The sequence below is a fragment of the Oncorhynchus gorbuscha genome, linkage group LG02, assembly GCF_021184085.1.
Source record: "Oncorhynchus gorbuscha isolate QuinsamMale2020 ecotype Even-year linkage group LG02, OgorEven_v1.0, whole genome shotgun sequence".
Lineage (NCBI taxonomy): Eukaryota > Metazoa > Chordata > Actinopteri > Salmoniformes > Salmonidae > Oncorhynchus > Oncorhynchus gorbuscha.
In genome coordinates, this window is record NC_060174.1 from 24,085,850 (window position 1) to 24,108,117 (window position 22,268).

General features: G+C 44.3%; 1 long non-coding RNA gene across 1 annotated transcript; it reads left to right on the plus strand.

The window, feature by feature from the left end:
- Nucleotides 1–1,970: 1,970 nt before the first annotated feature.
- On the plus strand, nucleotides 1,971–3,710 carry LOC123995313. Its single transcript, XR_006831807.1, has 3 exons — nucleotides 1,971–2,242; nucleotides 3,305–3,449; nucleotides 3,613–3,710. It is a non-coding gene; the product is annotated as an uncharacterized LOC123995313 (long non-coding RNA).
- Nucleotides 3,711–22,268: the final 18,558 nt, after the last annotated feature.

Here is a 22,268-nt window from a genome sequence, read left to right on the forward strand (position 1 = left end):
TTTACGTTAATAATGAATATGTTGGATTTATGTCGCCATCTCAACCAAAAATCTAAGTTAAAGAATAGGATTAACTTTATTTAAAGTGCCTTTAAAGTTTGATTTTATTTGGTTCCATCCTTTAACTTATATTTTTGGTTGAGATAAAGATGTGAATCCAACATATCAGTAATTAATTTGTAAACAAACTGGATATTGAATTGTGTTTGGTTGTCAGTGCAACCAAATGTCAACATTTGAAGGAGATGTATCTACAGTGTGTTTGGAAAGTATTCAGACCCTTTGACTTTTTGCACATTTTGTTTCATTAGTCATTTTCCCCTCATCAATCTACACACAATATACTATAATTATTAAGCAAAAACAGGTTTAGAAATCTTTGCAAATTTACTAAAAATAAAAAACTGAAATTTCACATTTACATTAGTATTCAGACCCTTTACTCAATACTTTGTTGAAGCACCTTTGGCAGTGATTACAGCCTCAAGTCTTCTTGAGTATGACGCTACAAGCTTGGTACTCCTGTATTTGGGGAGTTTCTCACATTCTTCTCTGCAGATCCTCTCAAGCTCTGTCAGGTTGGATGGGGAGCGTCGCTGCACAGCTATTTTCAGGTCTCTCCAGAGATGTTTGATCAGGTTCAAGTCCGAGCTCTGGCTGGGCCACTCAAGGACATTCAGAGACTTGTGCTAAAGCCACTCCTGCATTGTTTTGGCTGTGTGCTTAGGGTCGTTGTCCTGTTGGAAGGTGAACATTCACCACAGTTTGAGGTCCTGAGCGCTCTGCAGCAGGCTTTCATCAAGGATCTCTCTGTACTTTGCTCTGTTCATCTTTGCCTCAATCATGACTAGTCTCCCAATCCCTGTCGCTGAAAAACATCCCCACAGCATGATGCTGCCACCACCATGCTTCACCGTAGTGATGGTGCCAGCTATCCTCCAGATATGTCAGTTGGCATTCAGGCCAAAGAGTTCAATCTTGGTTTCATCAGACCATATAATCTTGTTTCTCATGGTCTGAGAGTCTTTAGGTGCCTTTTGGCAAACTCCAAGCGGGCAGTCATGTGCCTTTTAATGATGAGTGGCTTCCGTCTGTCCACTCTACCATAAAGGCCAGATTGGTGGAGTGCTCCAGAGATGGTTGTCCTTCTGGAAGCTTCTCAATTCTCAGAGGAACTCTGGTGCTCTGTCAGAGTGACCATCAGTTTCTTGGTCACCTCGCTGACCAAGGCCCTAGTCCCCCGATTGCTCAGTTTGGCTGTGCGGACAGCTCTAGAAAGAGTCTTGGTGGTTTCAAACTTCTTCCATTTAAGAATGATGGAGGCCACTGTGTTCTTGGGGACCTTCAATGCTGCAGACATTTTTTGATACCCTTTCCCCAGATCTGTGTCTTGACACGATCCTGTCTCAGAGCTCTATAGACAATTCCTTCGACCTCATGGCTTGGTTTTTGCTCTGACATGCACTGTAAACTGTGGGACCTTATATAGACAGGTGTGTGCCTTGACAAATCATGTCCAATCAATTGAATTTACCACATGTGGACTCCAATCAAGTTGTGGAGGCATCTCAAGGATGATCAATGGGAACAGGATGCTCCTGAGCTCAATTTTGAGTCTCATAGCAAAAGGTCTGAATACTTAAGTAAATAAGGTATTTCTGTTTTTTATTAGTAACAAATATCCAAACATTTCAAAAAATCTGTTTTCACTTTGTCATTATGGGGTATTGTGTGTAGATTGATGAGGATTTACATTATGGGGGGGGGGGGGGGGGGGGGTATTTTTGTTGAACTACTTTCATTCTCCGGGGTACAGGAAAAGGTGCGAATAAAACGAGACTCAACCTCTGCCTGATAACAGTTTCATGAAGTAAGATGAAAAGGTGAGGGCGTTGGTCCCTCATTAACAGGGAGCCTTTTATCAATCCGCCTGTTTTGCTGCCCTGGCCTGCTCTTTGGAAAGTCTGAGCCTTGGGCGAAAGAGGGGCACAGTGACTTGAAGAACATCGATCGTTCAGCTAAACGGCAAAAGCAGGGAGCACATACGATTCAAGCTTCTGGGAAAAAGCTGCATCGATCATGGCGAAGGTTTGCGTATTCAACGAGGAAGTGAGAAGAAACAGGGATGTTCTCAAGCAGTTTATCAACACCACAGAGTTTTTGGGCATGCAATAATTGGCTTTAAGAGGACACGACGTAGGAAAGTTCTGCTAACAAGTGCAACCACAATGAGCTTGTAGCGGTAATTGCACGTTACGATACTTTACTTGCTGAACATATGGAACTTTCTACTGTCTTTTCTGGGATGTCGAAATCAATTCAGAATGATTTGATAGTTTCATTGCATCATCCATTAAAAGTTATATTAAAGAGAGAGGTTGACGCAGCACATTTTTTTTCATTGCTCGCTCAAGTATGCTTTCCACTTTCCTCCAGTATTTATTTAGCAAAGATGATAACACTTCTGTAGCTCAGTTGGTAGAGCATGGCGCTTGTAACGCCAGGGTATTTATAGAATGTATGCACAATGACTGTAAGTCGCTTTGGATAAAAGCGTCTGCTAAATGGCATATATTATTATTATTATTATTACATGATCACTCCAGACAGACACAAGCAAAAACGCATTAAATAAATGTTGCTGTAGCCTAGGCTACACCTAAACATTTGAGATTTGACTTGCTATATGGGATGAAAACGAGACCATTTTTTTGTCTGATCAGACTACTAATAAGAGCAGATGCATCCATTTTCTGTCCATTTGGTCAGGGTAACTAAATGGTAACGTTATGTATTTATAGTCAATTTGTGTGTCAGGAGAAAATGTGAATGTGATCAAATTTGGTTTATATTCAAAATTGGGCTGGCTAGGCTGCCTATACGTTTTCAATCCAACATTATTAACTGGGATGAATCAATCAAGATAATAGTCATGAGGCCTACAGTTGCATAGGCCTGCATGATGCAATCATGCATAAAGCAGGCTCAGGCCCATGAGTTCTATTGTCTATCAGTTGTTGTTTCTGTGTCTGGGTAGAGGAAATCCCCCACCTTATCTAGTCCAAATATAAGGTTGCTTAACAGAAAAAATTGCCCCCAACTCTGGGACCTATGGTGCCACCAGTCTGCTTGCTGTTGTCAGTTATCGTCAGGTATGTGAATGATCAGAGCTTTTTTCAGGAACGTTTCTTGGGATACTTTGATGTGTCAGGCAGGCGAGATGCGCTGTCTTTGTTTAACTTCATGGACAAACGTGTTGTTCAACCCTACAGTGGCGCATAATAGAATGTATTTGTATTTCCAGCTAAGTCCCCTCCTGTTCCCTGATTTAAGAAGTGATGACCATTCAAATCCACTACCATTGTCAACTCTCTCCTGACATGAACTGAAGCCACGTCTCATGTGCCCGATCATCCACTGTTACATTTAATGTGTCCTCTTTAAGCACTGTGAGTACCCCTATCATTTTTCTCTCATTACTGTATGTAGTCAATCACATATACAATCACGTTATTACACATCAATGATTTTACTCCTTGCTTGAACTAACTCATCCTTAGCTCTTTTGTCGAACTGTGTAGTGTGTTGTGTTATTGTTTTTTGTCTTCCTAGTCATGTCCTGTACCGCACTGAAGTCAAGCCTCTGAACAGCTCAACTCATTCCTCATACCCTCATTCAATCACTGCTGTGATCCCTTCCTAAAACGGTGTAAGTAGCCCTCTCATTCCCATTCCCTTTAATATTGTGCTATAAATGTCTTTATTAAATGCTTTATGTTAAAATAATTACTCTTTGACGGTTTTTGCAACACACTTTGACATCTCTGTGCGTTCCACGCCTATACCGTGGGTCTCCCATCCTCCTCAGTTTTTCTATTTATCAGCCTCCGCTGATCCATGGCCACATGTTGAGGTTACTGTGACTGTAAATCTCTTCTTATGTAATCATAGAAGCCTGCATGTTCAAGATAGCAGGTTACAGGTCTGTGGAGATTTTTTGTAATTGCTATAAATATCTGTGCAGTATCTCAAACAGTATTGATCACTTGCCCTATGTACTTTGAATGTAATCTCAACTGGAATCCATCCAGGTAATTTGGTTGTGCTATTAAATCAAGCACATTAAGTTGTTCTATCCATACAAAATATCTGACATTGCATTCCCATTTGAACTTTGTTTTTAAATGGTTGAAAGCGCGGTGACAACTAAACCAAAAATCAGACATTGTTTTTGATTGGGAATTTGGTTGTGTTTTTAGATCGTTGAAAGCATAGTGATAGCACATTGGTAATTCAACAAACGTCTGGCTGTCTTTTTGAGTGGGTGAATAAAGGTTGAAATCTCATTAATAAACGTCTCAACGAAGTATTACCCAAATTTCCATGTTGAAATGATGTGGTGTGTCCAGTGGGACACAACCAAGCCCTTTTCAAACCTCAAGGGTTGGCCATTATAGCATGAAGAAACATAGAAGGGGGAGGGCGATGACTGAGGATACATATGAGGACATGGAGACACCAACCTTTCCTCTTGGACCCCTATCTCTTCATTGTTGGCAGACTGGATGGAACTGCTAATGGGAGCTGAGGAACTGTAACAGAGTTAAGAACATAACTGCATTACTCCACAGCTAGCTTGAAGTGCCGCTGATGCAGCCAAGCACAAGTTACTTTTTGTTTACATGTTGTCAAGGAGGGCGGTCACATGTGTTGCAAAGCAGAAGATCAGTGGTACGAGCCCAGTATGGGGCAGTCGGACAGTGGAGTAAGCTAAGCTTTTAGCAGCACACTGACCCCCGCAACATAACCATGCTTGATATGTGCTGTAATATCAGACCGAGGTGTGCTCCCAAATAGTACAGTAAGTTGTTGGTCTTTATATGGCCCCAGCAGTTTTCTAAGAGCCATACTGGTTCAGGTTAGGTTCAGGGTGCTGAGTGGGGTGTTTCTCACAGCTGATAGTAAAGTAGAACATTTCAGGTAATTGAGCTTGTTGTGGTTTGGCAGCAGTCCTTTATTTAGATGTCTGATACCTATCAATGAAACTGAATAATGTGTTGAGAACAGCCTGTGATCTGGCACCAGATGGATTATCAAAATACATCTATGGAAGTAGGCAAGATTTGAACAGCTGGGAGGGGTATTTGCACCGTTGATTGCCATATTATACAGCCGGTTTGGCACCAATGGTCCTTTTTTCAGAAAACAATGTTTATTGCGTAATGGTTTCATGGCGTGGCTCATAGTTTGTGAGCAGATTCTCATATTTGTGATTGACAATGGTGTTCTGGTTTTCCATGAGAATTCTGTACATGGAGGCAGAAAAAATGCCAGTGCATCCCGAATGAAGGCAGCAAACAATGTACCAGGCCAGCTGTGGTTTACAACCTGATAGCAATATTTGTTGGATTACCAAGAAATGTATTGGTGAATTATATTAATCATGCATTGAATTGATATTTTTTACTGATATTATGATTGTCTGATATTATGATCTGTCAAGTAGTTAAAACGCTGTCAGTTCCACTTTAAACATTAGGTCACCGGTTACTTTGTGTGCTAAACATGAAATGATTTTTGCAATTTTTTTATTTAAACTTTTATTTAACCAGGTAGGCCAGATGAGAACAAGTTCTCATTTACAACTGCGACCTGGCCAAGATAAAGCAAAGCAGTGCGACAAAAACAACAACACAGAGTTACACATGAACAAAAGTACAGTCAATAACACAATAGAAAAATCTATGTATAGTGTGTGCAAATGTAGAAGAGTAGGGAGGTAAGACAATAAATAGGCCATAGAGGAGAAATAATTACAATTTAGCATTAACACTGGAGTGATAGATATGCAGATGATGATGTGCAAGTAGAGAGACTGGGGTGCAAAAGAGCAAAACGATAAATAACAATATGGGGATGAGGTAGTTGGGTGTGCTATTTACAGATTGGCTGTGTACAGGTACAGTGATCGGTAAGCAGCTCTGACAGTTTATGCTTAAAGTTAGAGAGGGAGATATAAGTCTCCAGGTTCACTGATTTTTGCAATTCGTTCTAGTCATTGGCAGCAGAGAACTGGAAGGAAAGGTGGCCAAAGGTGTGGTTGGCTTTGGGGATGACCAGTGACATATACCTGCTGGAGCATGTACTACGGGTGGGTTTTGCTATGGTGACCAGTGAGCTGAGATAAGGTGGGTCTTTACCTAGCAAATACTTATAGATGACCTGGATCCAGTGGGTTTGGCAACAAATTTATAGCGAGGGCCAGCCCTCGAGAGCATACAGGTTGCAGTGGTGGGTAGTACATGGGGCTTTGGTGACAAAATGGATGGCACTGTGATAGACTACATCCAGTTTGCTGAGTAGATTGTGGAATGCTATTTTGTAAATGACATCGCCAAAGTCAAGGATCAGTAGGATAGTCAGTTTTACGAGGGTATGTTTGGCAGCATGACTGAATGAGGCTTTGTTGCAAAATAGGTAGCCGATTCTAGATTTAATTTTGGATTGGAGATGCTTAATGTCAGTCTGGAAGGAGAGTTTACAGTCTAACCAGACACCTAGGTATTTGTAGTTGTCCACATCCTCTAAGTCAGAACCATCCAGAGTAGTGATGCTAGTCGGGTGGGCGGATGCGGGCAGCAATCGGTTGAAGAGCCTGCATTTAGTTTTACCAGCATTTAAAAGCAGTTGGAGGCCACAGAAGGAGTGTTGTATGGCATTGAAGCTCATTTTGAGGTTTGTTAACACAGTGTCCAAAGAAGGGCCAGATGTTGAGTTGTGTCATCTGCGTAGAGGTGGATCAGAGAATAACCAGCAGCAAGAGAGACATTGATATACAGTGCCTTGCGAAAGTATTCGGCCCCCTTGAACTTTGCGACCTTTTGCCACATGACACGTGGAACGAAATTTATTGGATACTTCAAACTTTTTTAACAAATCAAAAACTGAAAAATTGGGCGTGCAAAATTATTATTATTATTATTATTAATTATGATATCATTTAGGACCTTAAGCGTGGCTGAGGTGCACCCATGACCAGCTATGAAACCGGATTGCACAGCGGAGAAGTTACTGTGGGATTCGAAATGGTCGGTGATCTGTTTGTTAACTTGGCTTTCGAAAACTTCAGAAAGGCATGGCAGGATGGATATAGGTCTGTAATAGTTTGGGTCTAGAGTGTCTCCCCCTTTGATGATGGGGATGACCGCGGCAGCTTTCCAATCTTTTGGAATCTTGGATGATACGAAAGAGAGGTTGAATAGACTGGTAATAGGGGTTGCAACAATGGCATTGAATAAGTGTAGAAAGAGAGGGCCCTGATTGTCTAGCCCAGCTGATTTGTATGGGTCCAGGTATTGCAGCTTTTTCAGGACATCTGCTATCTTGTTTGGGTGAAGGAGACGCTGGGGAGGCTTGGGCAAGTAGCTGCGGGGAGTATGGAGAGGTTGGCCGGGGTAGCCAGGAGGAAAGCATGGCCAGCCGTAGAGAAATGCTTATTGAAATTCTCGATTTCTGTGGATTTAATTGGTGGTGACAGTGTTTCCTAGCATCAGTGCAGTGGGCAGCTGGGAGGAGAGCCCTTATTCTCCATGGACTTTAGTGACCAAGGGCTATTTCTGTTCTTAGTTCTACATTAAAGAACGACCAAGCATCCTTTACTGACGGGATGAGATCAATATCCTTCCAGGATACCCGGGCCAGGTCGATTAGAAAGGCCTGCTTGCAGAAGTGTTTTCGGGAGCGTTTGACAGTGATGAGGGGTGGTCGTTTGACCGCGGACCCATAGTGGATGCAGGCAATAAGGCAGTGATCGCTGAGATCCTAATTGAAAACAGCAGAGGTGTATTTGGAGGGCAAGTTGGTCAGGATAATATATTTGAGGGTGCTCATGTTTACGGATTTAGGGTTGTACCTGGTGGGTTCCTTGATTATTTGTGTGAGATTTACGGTATCTAGCTTAGATTGTAGGACTGCCGGGGTTTTAAGCATATCCCAGTTTAGACCACCTAACAGAATGAACTCTGAAGATAGATGGGAGCTGAAGGGGGTCTATAACAGGCGGAAACTTGTTTCTGGAGGGAAATTAAATTAGATGCTTGAACTGTTCGGGCATAGACCTGGAAAGTATGACCGAACTTTGCAGGCTTCCTCCCCCTTTGGCAGTTCTATCTTGACGGAAAATGTTGTAGTTGGCGATGGAAATCTCAGAATTTTTGGTGGCCTTCCTAAGCCAGGATTCAGATGGCAAGGACCTCAGGGTTGGGGAGGTGTGCCAAAGTAGTGAGTAAAACAAACTTAGTGAGGAGGCTTCTGATGTTAACATGCATGAAACCAAGGCTTTTACGGTTACAGAAGTAAACAAATGAGAGCACCTGGGGACACACATGGCCTGGGTTAACCTCTACATCACCCGAGGAACAGAGGAGGAGTATGATGAGGGTACGGCTAAAGGCTATCAAAACTGGTTGTCTAGTGCGTTGGGGACAGAGAATAAAAGGAGTAGATTTCTGGGCGTGGTAGGATAGATTCAAGGCTTAATGTACAGGCAGGGGTATGGTAGGGTGCTGGTATAGTGGAGGTAAACCTAGGCATTGAGTGACGATAAGAGGTTGCATCTCTGGATGTGCTGGGTGAAGTCACCGCATGTGTGGGAGATGGGACAAAATAGGTATCTGAGGCATGTTGAGTGGGACTAGGGGCTCCACAGTAAACGCAGCATACTGTAGCTAAGAAAGGAATTCTAAGCGTATGTTGTGTAGTAAGCTGTTAGTAGCCCGTGTGCCTCACCCTAGTAATTTGGTCCCGTTTCCCATCCTAATTTTGCTTACTGTTCTGACTTGGTGGTGCATATGTAGCCTATAACCTGTTTAAGAGAAGTGTAATCATCAAATATTGTAAGAGCTTTCATTGTCTGCTCATAAGCCCCTTTTTTATCCTATGGTTCTGACTTGGTGTACAGGTAGAATACTGTAAGAACGGCCCATGTTCTGAATTCTGTTGGTGTACATTTAAAAAGTGCTGAACAAATAGTTATTTTGATTACGTCCATCCTAGCTCGCTCATTGTCTTTATCGAAATTAAGGATTGTGTAGAAAAGGCCCATGGAGTTGGTGGAATACTCCTTTAATTCATTGCCATTTACTCAGCTGGGCCAGGGGCGCTTTAATTAGGTCAGGTGGAAATGTCCTACAGATCTCAACTCCATAAAAGGAGGAAATTGCCATCGCCTGATCTCACTGCTTTCTCTTCCCTAACTCCATCTGATCCAGAAGTTCTGTGCGTCCATGAATCCACCGACTCTTACCTTTCAATTGAATGATCTGTGGTGATCGGGAGAGTGGGCCATTCAGTTATTGTTTATAGTTATCACCGCGGAGCGCGGCTTGGAGCGCACGCTTCATACATATTGTGTAATGTGAATTGTCAATGATCACGGCCCTACAGATCCTCATAGGCCAATTACACAATCGATATGGTTCATGTGTATTGAAATTAATTATATGTACACATGAAGACTATTGAAAGCGTGAAATGAGAAACGTCATTGTTTGCTAACTGATTGACTTTGATCATGGGGATTATAGATTGTATAACCATTCACTGTTTGCATTCTTTCATTATTTATGATAAATAGTTATGAGCCTAAATGACTCGCGGATGATTACTATTGACTTCTCAATGAAATGGACTGTTGAATTCCTTAACTTATGTTAATAATGACTGATATGATTTGATCTTTGATTATGAATTTGATTGTATACATGTTATTTGTTTCCTTTGTGATGCAGCACAGACTACCCAGTAAATATACCATTTTATAACAATAATACTTTATGGTTAAAGGAATTCCTGCCTCAGTCTCATACATTCCTCTGTCACCTGACACGTGACCACCTGTTCACTTTCACTGTCAGTCATCCTACCTGTCCAGCAACCCACACAGATTCCACTAATCTTTCAGATTGCCTCTTATCCGCTAGGCGTCTCCTTATGCCATAGTTTCTACATCTCAATTGTCATTAGAAACCACATTTGTTTCAGCAAGTTATCCATATCAGCTATGTTTTTTAAAGGCAGTAAATAAGGCTGAATTAACTGTTTCGCTGCCAGACAAGGCTCAGCTGATAGTCAGGTGTAGCCATGGTATGATGTTTGGACTATGCTGTTGGGACAGCTTTATGTAGGCCCTAACAGTGTGTGGGCACCGTTTGTCACCATTATAGTGCAATTCATGTATTATTTAGTATTGTGTAGTGGGTTTGCTGCCATGCATCTGAATTGTTTATTTTTTGGTTTAGCCCCACCAAGATATACATGGTAAAATCTCACGATCTCACGATACATGGCCCCATCCATCCTCCCCTCAATACGGTGCAGTCGTCCTGTCCCCTTTGCAGAAAAGCATCCCCAAAGAATGATGTTTCCACCTCCATACCTCACTGTTGGGATGGCGTTCTTGGGGTTGTACTCATCCTTCTTCCTACAAATATGGCGAGTGGAGTTTAGACCAAAAAGCTCTATTTTTGTCTCATCAGATCACATGACCTTCTCCCATTCCTCCTCTGGATCATCCAGATGGTCATTGGCAAACTTTAGACGGGCCTGGACATGCTCTAGCTTGAGCAGGGGGACCTTGCGTGCGCTGCAGGATTTTAATCCATGACGGCGTAGTGTGTTACTAATGGTTTTCTTTGAGACTGTGGTCCCAGCTCTCTTCGGGTCATTGACCAGGTCCTGCGATGTAGTTCTGGGCTGATCCCTCACCTTCCTCATGATCATTGATGCCCCACGAGGTGAGATCTTGCATGGAGATCCCAGACCGAGGTTGATTGACCTTCATCTTGAACTTCTTCCATTTTCTAATAATTGCGCCAATAGTTGTTGCCTTCTCACCAAGCTGCTTGCCTATTATCCTGTAGCCCATCCCAGCCTTGTGCAGGTCTACAATTATAGCCCTGATGTCCTTACACAGCTCTCTGTTCTTGGCCATTGTGGAGAGGTTGGAGTCTGTTTGATTGAGTGTGTGGACAGGTGTCTTTTATACAGGTAACGAGTTCAAACAGGTGCAGTTAATACAGGTAATATGAGTGGAGAACAGGAGGGCTTCTTAAGATCTGTGAGAGCCGGAATTCTTACTGGTTGGTAGGTGATCAAATTCTTATGTCATGCAATAAAATGCAAATTAATTACTTAAAAATCATACAATGTGATTTTCTGGATTTCTGTTTTAGATTCTTTCTCTAACAGTTGAAGTGTACCTATGATAAAAATTATTTTCTTATTTATTTTCTCATATATTTTAGAGTGGAGAACTTTGGTGGCTGACTAAATACTTTTTAGCCCCACTGTACATGCTTTGTAAGTAGGAAAACCTTCAAAATCGGCAGTGTATCAAATACTTGTTCTCCCCACTGTATCTGTATCAAATTGTGACTTTTCGTAAAAGGAATTGCAAAATGTTGACATTGTACTGGGAACTTTGTGTAATACATCATTCATTTTGAGTGCCTTTACAGCTATATTTTGTAGTTTCTCTTTTCAAGTGTATAAAAATAACTGGTGTTTCTTTCACTCTGTCTAGAGTTCAACATGTTTAATAAAGACCATAAACGTGAACACTACAAAATACCAAAACAACAAATGTGAAAAACCGAAACAGTCCTATCTGGTGCATAGACACAAAGACAGAAGACAGGAAACAACCACCCACAAAACCCACCACAAAACAGGCTACCTAAATATGGTTCCCAATCAGAGACAATGACTAACACCTGCCTCTGATTGAGAACCATATCAGGCCAAACATAGAAATAGACAAACTAGACATACAACATAGAATGCCCACTCAGATCACACCCTGACCATATAAACATACAAAGCAAACTGGTCAGGGCATGACAGTAGCTTGTAAATTCAGGGATATCAAATGATGATCAGAAAAGCGAGCCAACTGATGATCTACATCTATAACAAATTGTAACAAAAAGGGGTAATTTAGGAATAAATCTATTCTACATTTTCGTGACATAGCTTTGTTGGTCCTGGTATAACACTTTGCATCCATTTTGAAGTAATTTCCAGGCATCATCAACAGAGAAATCCCTGCGCAATATTGTTATGATATTGCTATTTGGAGAGCTTTGATTCAGTCTAGGAGGAAAACGATCAGCAGAGTCATCAGGTGTTTCGTTAAAATCCAAGTATTTGTTGCGTAAATCCTGTAATTTTATGGTAAATTGGGCAAAAAGGTCTTATTTGGAGCATGTGCGTTATGTCCATACGCATTACAAATGATGAAAAAAGCATTATCAAATTACTATGACCGAGTGGCTCAGTGGTCTAAGGCATCTCAGTGCAAGAGGTGTCACTACAGACATGAGATAAGACAGTCCGGGTTAGTGGTAATGAATCCAATTCAGTGATGCCTAGAAAGCCGGTAAAGTAGACCTCCAGAACTGGTGCACGGAATGAGCAGCAGTACCGGGGGAATGCGTGACAGTACCCCCTCCCCCCCCGGACGGTAAAAAATACCTGGTCACGAAGCGTCCAGGATGTCCACCGCAGAAAGAGACACCCCACCCGACGCCTCGAATCCAGAACTTCATCGAGCGAGTACGCCAGACCTCCCTCAATATCCTGAGGAAAGACACATGAAAAGTCGGGTTAATGCGGTAATCAGCAGGGAATTGCAAACGGTACGTTACCTCATTAACCCTTGTCGGGACTTTAAGACAGCCACACAAACCTCGTGCTCAGCTTCCAGCAGAGCAGGCGGGGGGGGGGGGGGGGCAGGTTCCGGGTGGAGAGCCAGACCTGGTTGCCTGGAAAGAAAACAGGCGCCTTACTGCAGTGGCGGTTGGTCTGTTCCTTGTGCCGACTCACAGCCCGCTGGAGACGAGTGTGCGCATCAGTATCCTCCGCACGCCGAAACCACTCCTCCACAGCAGGGACCTCAGTCTGGCTCGGATGCCAAGGTGCCAGGGCCAGCAGAAACCCCAACATGCACTAGAAAGGAGTGAGGTTAGTGAAGGAGTGGCAGGGGAAATTCTGTTCCTGATTGACCCTCTCCACCTGCCCATTAGCTTGAGGATGGTACCCGGAGTTAAGACTGACCGTAACCCCCAGGCGTTCCATTCACGCCTTCCTTACGCGTGAGGTGAACTGAGGACCACGATCTGACACAATGTCCTCCAGGATCCCGTAGTGACGGAAGACATGCGTAAAAAGAGCCTCCACTGTTTGCATGGCCGATGGGAGCCGAGGCAGAGGAAGGAGGCGACAAGCTTTGGAAAACAGGTCCACAATGACGAGAACGGTGGTGTTCCCCTGGGAAGGGGGAAGGTCAGTGACAAAGTCCACCGTGAGGTGAGACCAGAGTCATTGTGGAACTGGCTGGGGAAGGAGCTTTCCTAAGGAAGGTGTGTGGGTGTCTTTGACACAGATGGAGCAGGAAGAGACTTCAATCCTGGTGTCCCTAGCCAAGGTGTGCCACCAGTACTTCTCAGACAGGCAGGTGATGGTATGGCTTATCCCAGGATGACCCGACACAGGCGCCGTGTATGCCCAGATAAGGAGGCGGTCCCGCACACCTGTGTGCACATAGGCATGGTTCTCTGGGCATTGTGCAGGTTCGGGTTCCGTGAACAGGGCCTGCTGTATGTCAGCGTCCACATCCCACACCACTGGCGTGATGATACGGAACGGAGGAATGATGGGTGTCTTCTCTCCCTGCCTCTCCTCTGCATCATAGAAGCGAGACAGGGCCTCGGGCCTTCCCATTCTTCGAGCCTGGCATATAGGAATGCGTGAATTGGAACCTGGTGAAGAGTAGAACCCACCTTTAGCCTCTTTGCTGCCCTGATGTACTCCAGGGTGCGGTGGTCCGTCCACACCAGGAAATGGTGTTTGGACCCATCCAGCCAGTGCCTCCACGCCTTCAGAGCCTTCATGACCGCCAAGAGTTCCCAGTTCCCTACGCCATAGTTTCTCTGGGTGGGGCTCAGCTGCTTGGAGTAGAAGGTGCAGGGCCGTAGCTTTGGAGTGGTTCCAGTGCACTGGGACAGCACTGCCCCGACTCGATGAAGGGGAGTGAGGGGTCGGAATGTACCAGTACGAGAGTGGTGGTGAAGCGTGCCTTCAGTGTCTCCAACGTCCTCGCCGCCTCCGCCATCCAACAAAGGTGCTGGGGACCTCTTAGCAGGGAGGTAAGAGGTGCGACCACTGTGCTGAAGCCCCGGTTGAACCTCTGGAAATAGTTGTCGAACCCAAGGAATTCGCTGGACTGCTTTCACGGAGTTGGAGACGGGCCATGACCTGACTGCGCAGATGTGTTGCTCCTCCATCTCCACTCCCTCCGTGGATATGAGGTAGCCCAAAAAGAACATGGAAACACTGTAAAAAGAAACATTTATCTTGTTTGACAAAAAGATCATGCTCCAGCAGTTTTTCCAGCACAGTCCTGACTGACGAGACATGCTGGGTGCGGTCAGCAGAATAGACCAAAATGTTGTCTACATAAAACCACTATGCCCCGTCCCAGCATGTCCCGAAACAATTAGTTAATAATGGCCTGGAAGACTGAAGGAGCATAAGACAGGCCAAAAGGCATTAGGAGATACTCGTAATAGCGGAAAAGACCGTTTTCCATTTGTCGCCAGCACGAACGTGCACCAGATTGTAGGCGCTCCTCAATTCCAGTTTCGTGAAGTACTGCGCCCTGTGCATTTGTTTGATGATGGTTGGGATAAGGGGTAAAGGTTTACAGAACTTGATAATGGCATTATTCAGTTTGATAATCAATTGGGGGGGCAGTCCCCCATCTTTCTTTTTAACAGAAAATAAGCTTGAGGAGGCTGGTGATGTAGAGGGGTGGATAAAACCCCGCTGGATGCTCTCCTGTACGTAGATCCATGGCCTCGGTCTCAGCATAGGAGAGGGGATGTACGCGTCCTCTCGGGAGTGCTGCTTCAGACAGCAGGTCAATGGCACAGTCCCAGGGGTGATGAGGCAGGCGTGTAGCCTGGGTCTTAGAGAACCCGGTGCAGATCCTGGTATTCCTCTGGTAAATCCACTTGAGGGGCGTGGTCCAGACATTCCAACGTGGTGGTGTTGACAGACACCGCTAGACACCTTCCCTGACACTCCTGGGTGGGAGCAGGAGAATTCCCTGGCTTGTCTCCTCCTCGCCTATTTGTGGATAGAGGGCAGGTCGGGGAGAAATGACCCCTCTCTCCACAATTGGAGCAGAGGCCCAGATTCCTCCTTCTCCTACTCTCTGCCTCGGGCAAACGTGCAGAGCCCACCTCCATCGGCTCTGGCCACGGAGCAGGTGTAGCCTTGTGCTCCAGATTCCGGAATGTGCAGTCCCTCCAGTCTCCAGCACAGGTTCCTCTCCAAATGCAGGATGGTTGCCAGCATGCTGTCCATGGTGTTGCCGAGTCTGGAGAGACAGTCCTCATGATGCCAGCTCTGCCTTTCCCGCTGTCTCCATTTTGCGGATCGGTTATTCTGTCACATTGTATACGAATCGGAGACAGTTGCAGCGATACGTAATAGGGGGTTTTATTACTACACCCAAAATTCAACATTTCATGAAAAAGGCACAGGGACGACACCCAAAACAAACAATTATATAAAATACACAGGGATGTAACCCAAACAAAAGAATGGGGTCTAAACCTCTAACAATTACACGGGACGAGACCCGTAATAACACTACACGGAACGAGACCCGAAATAACAAGTGCACAATCCACGTAGCACGAAAGCCGAAACAACAAAGCCCAGGTACTCACAAGACCAACGGACATGGGAACAATAACCGACAAGGACAATGTGGAACAGAGGGCACATATATAACATACTAATCAGGGGGAATGGGACACAGGTGTGCGTAATGAGACAAGTGTCACGTTCTGACCTAGGTTCCTTTGTTTTTGTCTTTGTTTTAGTATGGTCAGGGCGTGAATAGACATGTTTGTTTTTCTATGTTGGGTTTTGAGTTCCACCTAGTATGGTTCTCAATCAGAGGCAGCTGTCAATTGTTGTCCCTAATTGAGAATCATACTTATGTAGCCTTTTTCTACCTGGGTTTCGTGGGTGTTTATTTCCTGTTTCATGTTTTGTCATTCAACTTACGGGACTGTTCGTTCATCGTTTGTTGTTTTGTTCCAGTGTTCAGTTTGTTTATTAAAAACGACATGAACACTTACCACGCTGCACCTTGGTCCTCCTCTCTATCTCCAGATGACATCCTTTACAAAAACACCCACCACAAAAGGACCAAGCAGCATGGTAACGGGCAGCAGCAGCGATCGCAGGACTCATGGACTTGGGAGGAGATTCTGGATGGCAAGGGACCATGGGCACAGGCTGGAGAATATCGCCGGCCCAAGGCTGAGCTGGAGACAGTGAAAGCCGAGAGGCGATGGAATGAGGAGGCAGCACGGCGGCGAGGTTGGAAGCCTGAGAGGCAGGGGGGCACACGGGGATTGTGGCGAAGGCAGGTAGGAGACCTGCGCCAACTTCCCGCGCTTACCGGAGAGAGAGAGGGACTGGGCAGACACCGTGTTATGCCATGAGGTGCACGGTGTCCCCGGTGCGTGTGCATAGTCTGGTGCGGTACATCCCAGCGACTCGTATCGGCCGGGCTAGAGTGGGCATCGAGCTAGGTGCCATGAAGCCGGCTCAGCGCATCTGGTCTCCAGTGCATCTCCTCGGGCCAGTGTACATGGCACCAGCCTTACGCATGGTGTCACCGGTTCGCCAGCACAGCCCGGTGCGGGCTATTCCACCTCGCCGCACTGGCCTGGCTACGGGGAGCATTCAACCAGGTAAGGTTGGGCAGGCTCAAGAGCTCCAGTGCGCCTTCACGGTCTGGTCTGTCCGATGCCACCTCCACGTACCAGAGCCGCCAGTCTGTCCTGAGCCGCCAGAGCCGCCAGTCTGTCAGGAGCCGCCAGAGCCGGCAGTCAGCCAGGAGCTGCCAGATTCTCCAATCTGTCAGGAGCCGTCAGAACTGCCAGTCAGCCAGGAGCCGCCAGATTCGCCAGTCTGTCAGGAGCCGCCAGACCTGCCAGTCAGCCAGGAGCCGCCAGAACCGTCAGTCAGCCAGGAGCCGCCAGATTTGCCAGTCTGTCAGGAGCCGCCAGACCCAGTCAGCCAGGAGCCGCCAGAACCGTCAGTCAGCCAGGAGCCGCCAGAGCCGTCAGTCAGCCAGGAGCCACCAGAGCCGTCAGTCAGCCAGGCGATGCCAGAATTGCCCTTCACTCCGGAGCTGCCTGAGTCTCCCACCTGTCCAGCGCTGCCGGAATCTCCCGTCCAAGTTCGGCAGCGAGGGTCACCACTCTAAAGAGGCCACGGAGGCGGGCTAAGAGGCGGACAAAAACTATGGTGAAGTGGGGTCCACGTCCCGCGCCAGAGCCGCCACCGTGGACAGATGCCCACCCAGACCCTCCCCTATAGGTTTAGGTTTTGCGGCCGGAGTGGGGGGGGGGTTCTGTCACGTTCTGACCTTAGTTCCTTTGTTTTTGTCTTTGTTTCAGTATGGTCGGGCGTGAGTTGGGTGGGCAGTCTATGTTTGTTTTTCTATGTTGGGTTTTGAGTTCCGCCTAGTATGGTTCTCAATCAGAGGCAGCTGTCAATTGTTGTCTCTGATTGAGAATCATACTTAGGTAGCCTGGATTTCACTTTTGGTTTGTGGGTGTTTGTTTTCCGTGTGAGTGTTTGGTCCACACGGTACTGTTTCAGTTTTTATTCTTTCACTTCACGAAATGGTTGCCTGACATTGTGTCATGGTCCCCTCAAGGTTTTGTCTAGTTCCCGGTTGGTCCATGGCCTCCTGGAGGTTTTTTCTAGTTCCTGTTTTTTCCTGAGGACATTTTTTTGGACTTTCTTGGGACATTGTGTCATGGTCTCCTTGAGGTTTTGTCTAGTTTGTGGTTTGTCCCTGGGACGTCCCCGGGGAGGTTTTTAAGGACATTCTTGGCACGTTGTGTCATGGACTCTTGGAGGTTTTGTTTAGTTCACGGTTTGTCCCAGGAATGTCCCAGATAATGTTTTAAGGATGTTGTGTCATGGTCCCCTGGAGACTTTTGTTTGGTACCCGGATTGTCCAGCAGACGTCAAATCAAATCAAAGTTTATATGTCACGTGCGCCGAATACAACAGGTGTAGACCTTACAGTGAAATGCTTACTTACAGGCTAATGGTGCAAAAAAAAGGTATGTGTGTGTGTGTGCGTGTAGGTAAGTAAAGAAGTAATAGGTAAGTAAAGAACAAAATAGTAGAAAGATAAAGAGTAGCAAGGCGATATACAGACACCTGTTAGTCAGGCTTATTGAGGTAGTATGTACACGTAGGTATCATTAAAGTGACTATGCATATATGATGAACAGAGAGTAGCAGAAGTTTCCTGAGAGGGAATAGGCTTTGTCGTGCCCTCTTCACAACTGTCTTGTTGTGTTTGGACCAATCTAGTTTGTTGATGTGGACACCAAGTAATTTGAAACTGTGCTAGGTGCTCTTTTTCCTGTAGTCCACAATCATCTCCTTAGTCTTGGTTACGTTGAAGGATAGGTTCGTTGTCTGTCTCGTCGTTGATCAGGCCTACCACTGTTGTGTTGTCAGCAAACTTAATGATGGTGTTGATGGTGTTGGAGTTGTGCCTGGCCATGCAGTCGTGGGTGAACAGGGAGTACAGGATGGGACTGAGCACGCACCTGTGGGGAGCTCCAGTGTTGAGGATCAGCGTGGCAGATGTGTTGCTAACTACAGTGGGGAGAACAAGTATTTGATACACTGCCGATTTTGCAGGTTTTCCTACTTACAAAGCATGTAGAGGTCTGGAATTTTTTATCGTAGGTACACTTCAACTGTGAGAGACGGAATCTAAAACAAAAATCCAGAAAATCACATTGTATGATTTTTAAGTAATTAATTTGCATTTTATTGCATGACATGAGTATTTGATACATCAGAAAAGCAGAACTAAATATTTGGTACAGAAACCTTTGTTTGCAATTACAAAGATCATATGTTTCCTGTTGTTCTTGACCAGGTTTGCACACACTGCAGCAGGGATTTTGGCCCACTCCTCCATACAGACTTCTCCAGATCCTTCAGGGTTCGGGGTTGTCGCTGGGCAATATGGACTTTCAGCTCCCTCCAAAGATGTTCTATTGGGTTCAGGTCTGGAGATTGGCTAGGCCACTCCAGGACCTTGAGATGCACCAACTTCAAATAGCTGTAAAAACAATCATTTTTGTTATTGAAAAAATACATTTCACAGCGATTTTGATGGTACAATGACAATGATTCCCTACACTATTGTTTTCTCACATAAACTGAAATTTAGCAAAAAGTGTAGAATTTCATCAACCAGGAAATCATTGGCCACTGCCACTTGACCCGATTTCCTCTATATAACACAGCCACAAGGTCAAAACAGCTTTCCCATTTTGACAACAAATGCCGTTCCGGCGGGAGAAATCAATAGATTTATACTGTTAGCACTAAGCCAGTGTGCACTAGGAGGAAGTCCACTGTGAGCAGCTCACCCTGTACTAATGTAAATAACATGAGCACATCTACTAAGCTTCCCAGTAAAGCAATGAAAGCAAGTAAGCATTCCAGAAGAAAAGTGCTCAAAATATCCCACGTTAATATATGTAGCTTAAGAAACAAGGTTCATGAAATCAATAATTTGCTATTAACATATTTTATTTTACCTTTATTTATTTAGGTAAAATAAAATATGTTACTAGCTAATTATTAACAGATGACATTCATATTCTGACTATCTCTGAAACTTACATAGATAATACCTTTGACGATACAGTGGTAGCAATTTAAGGTTATAACATTTATAGAAAATATAGAAATGCCAATGGTGGAGATGTTGCTGTTTATATTCAGAACCACATTCCTGTAAAGATTAGAGACGATCTCTTGTCAAATACTGTTGAAGAATATGTGTAATATCAAAAGAGAGGTGTATATTCTGGGTGATTTAAATATTGACTGGCTTTCATCAAGCTACCCCCACTCAAGAAAAAGCTTCAAACTGTAATCAGTGCCTGCAACCTGGTTCAGGTTATGAGTCAACCTACGAGGGTAGTTAAAAACAGCACAGAAATGAAATCAACATGTATTGATCACATATTTACTAATGCTGCAGAAATGAGCTTGAAAGCAGTATCCAGATCCATTGGATGTAGTGATCACAATATAAGTAGCCATATCTAGGAAAACCAAAGTTCGAAAGGCTGGGCCTAATATAGTGTATAAGAGGGCATGCAATACATTTTGTAGTGATTCCTGTTATTGATGTTAATGTGTAATGAGGAGCAAACAGACACTGCACTTGACACATTTATGAAATTGCTTATTCCATTTGCTAATAAGCATGCACCCATTAAGATAGCTAATGACTCTAAAAACTATTAAATCCCCGTGGATTGATGAGGAATTGAAAAATTGTATGGTTGAGAGGGATGAAGCAAAAGGAATGACAAATAAGTCTGGCTGCACAACCGATTGGCAAACTTATTGCAAATTGAGAAATCGTGACTGAACTGAATAAAAAGAAGAAGAAACTACACTAAACCAAGATTAATTGAATAAAGAATGATAGTAAAAAGCTTTGGAGTAACTTAAATTAAATTCTGGGAAAAAGATTAACACAGCTCCATCATTCATTGAAACAAATGTCTCATTCATCACAAAAACCAACTGATATTGCCAACTACTTTAATGATTTTTTCATTGTCAAGATTAGCAATTTTAGGCATAACATGCCAGCAACAAATACTGACACTACACATCCAAGTATATCTGACCAAATTTTGAAAGACAAGCATTGTCATTTTAAATTCCGTAAAGTTAGAGTGGAAGAGGTGAAAAAATGATTGTTGTCTATCAACAATGACAAGCCACCGGGGTCTGACAACGTTGATGGAAAATTACTAAGGATAATAGCGGACGATATTATCACTCCTATTTGCCACATCTTCAATTTAAGCCTATTAGAATGTGTGTGCCCTCAGGCTTGGAGGGAAGCAAAAGTAATTCCGCTACCTAATTGTAAAGCCCCCTTTAATTGCTCAAATAGCGTACCAATCAGCCTAATAATAACCCTTAGTAAACATTTGGAAGAAAATGTGTTTGACCAGATACAATGCTTTTTTACAGTTAACAAACTGACAACAAATTTTCAGCATGCTTATAGAGAAGGACATTCAACAAGCAAAGCACTTACTCAAATGACTGATGATTGGCTGAGAGAAATTGATGATAAAAAGATTGTGGGGCTGTTTTGTTATACTTCAGTGCAGCCTTTGACATCATCGATCATATTCTGCTGCTGGATAAACTTACGTGTTATGGCTTTACACCCCCTGCTATATTGTGGATAAAGTGTTACCTGTCTAACAGAACACAGAGGGTGTTCTTTAATGGAAGCCTCCAACATATTCCAGGTAGAATCAGGAATTCCCGATGGCAGTTGTCTAGGCCCATTACTTTTTCAATCTTTCCTAATGAATTTCCACTGGCTTTGAGGAAAACCAGAGTGTCTATGTATGCGGATGACTCAACGCTAAACATGTCAGCTACTACAGAGACTGAAATGACTAACACTTAACAAAAGAGTTGCAGTTCGTTTCAGAGTGGGTGGCAAGGAACAAGTTAGTCCTAAATATTTCTTAAACTTAAAGCATTGCATTTGGGACAAATCATTCACTAAACCCTAAACCTCAACTAAATCTTGTAATAAATAATGTGGACATTTGTAATGCCCGGGGTGTAGTGGAGGAAGGAGTCAGACGCAGGAGACACAGAGTTCAGAGTAGCGCTACTTCTTTATACACCGACCAGGTGAAAACAGACACCACTCAAAACAAATGCCCCCAAAACACAGGGGAACTAAACAGTCCCAAAAACAACTCATGTACACAAACAACCGTGACTTACAGGCGTGTATAATGAGTACACATAAAACAATCCTGCACACCCAGCAGGCGGGCCGGCTGGCTAATAAAGCCCAACTAATAAACCTAATTAACAACAGGTGTAACTAATAAACAGACAAGGAGGGGGAGGAAAAGATCAGTGGCAGCTAGTAGGCCGGTGACGACGACCGCTGAGCGCCACCCGAATGGGAAGGGGAGCCACCTTCGGTAAGAGTCGTGACAACATTGTGCAAGTTGAGGTGACTAAACTGCTTGGAGTTACCCTGGATTGTAAACTGTCATGGTCAAAACATATTGATA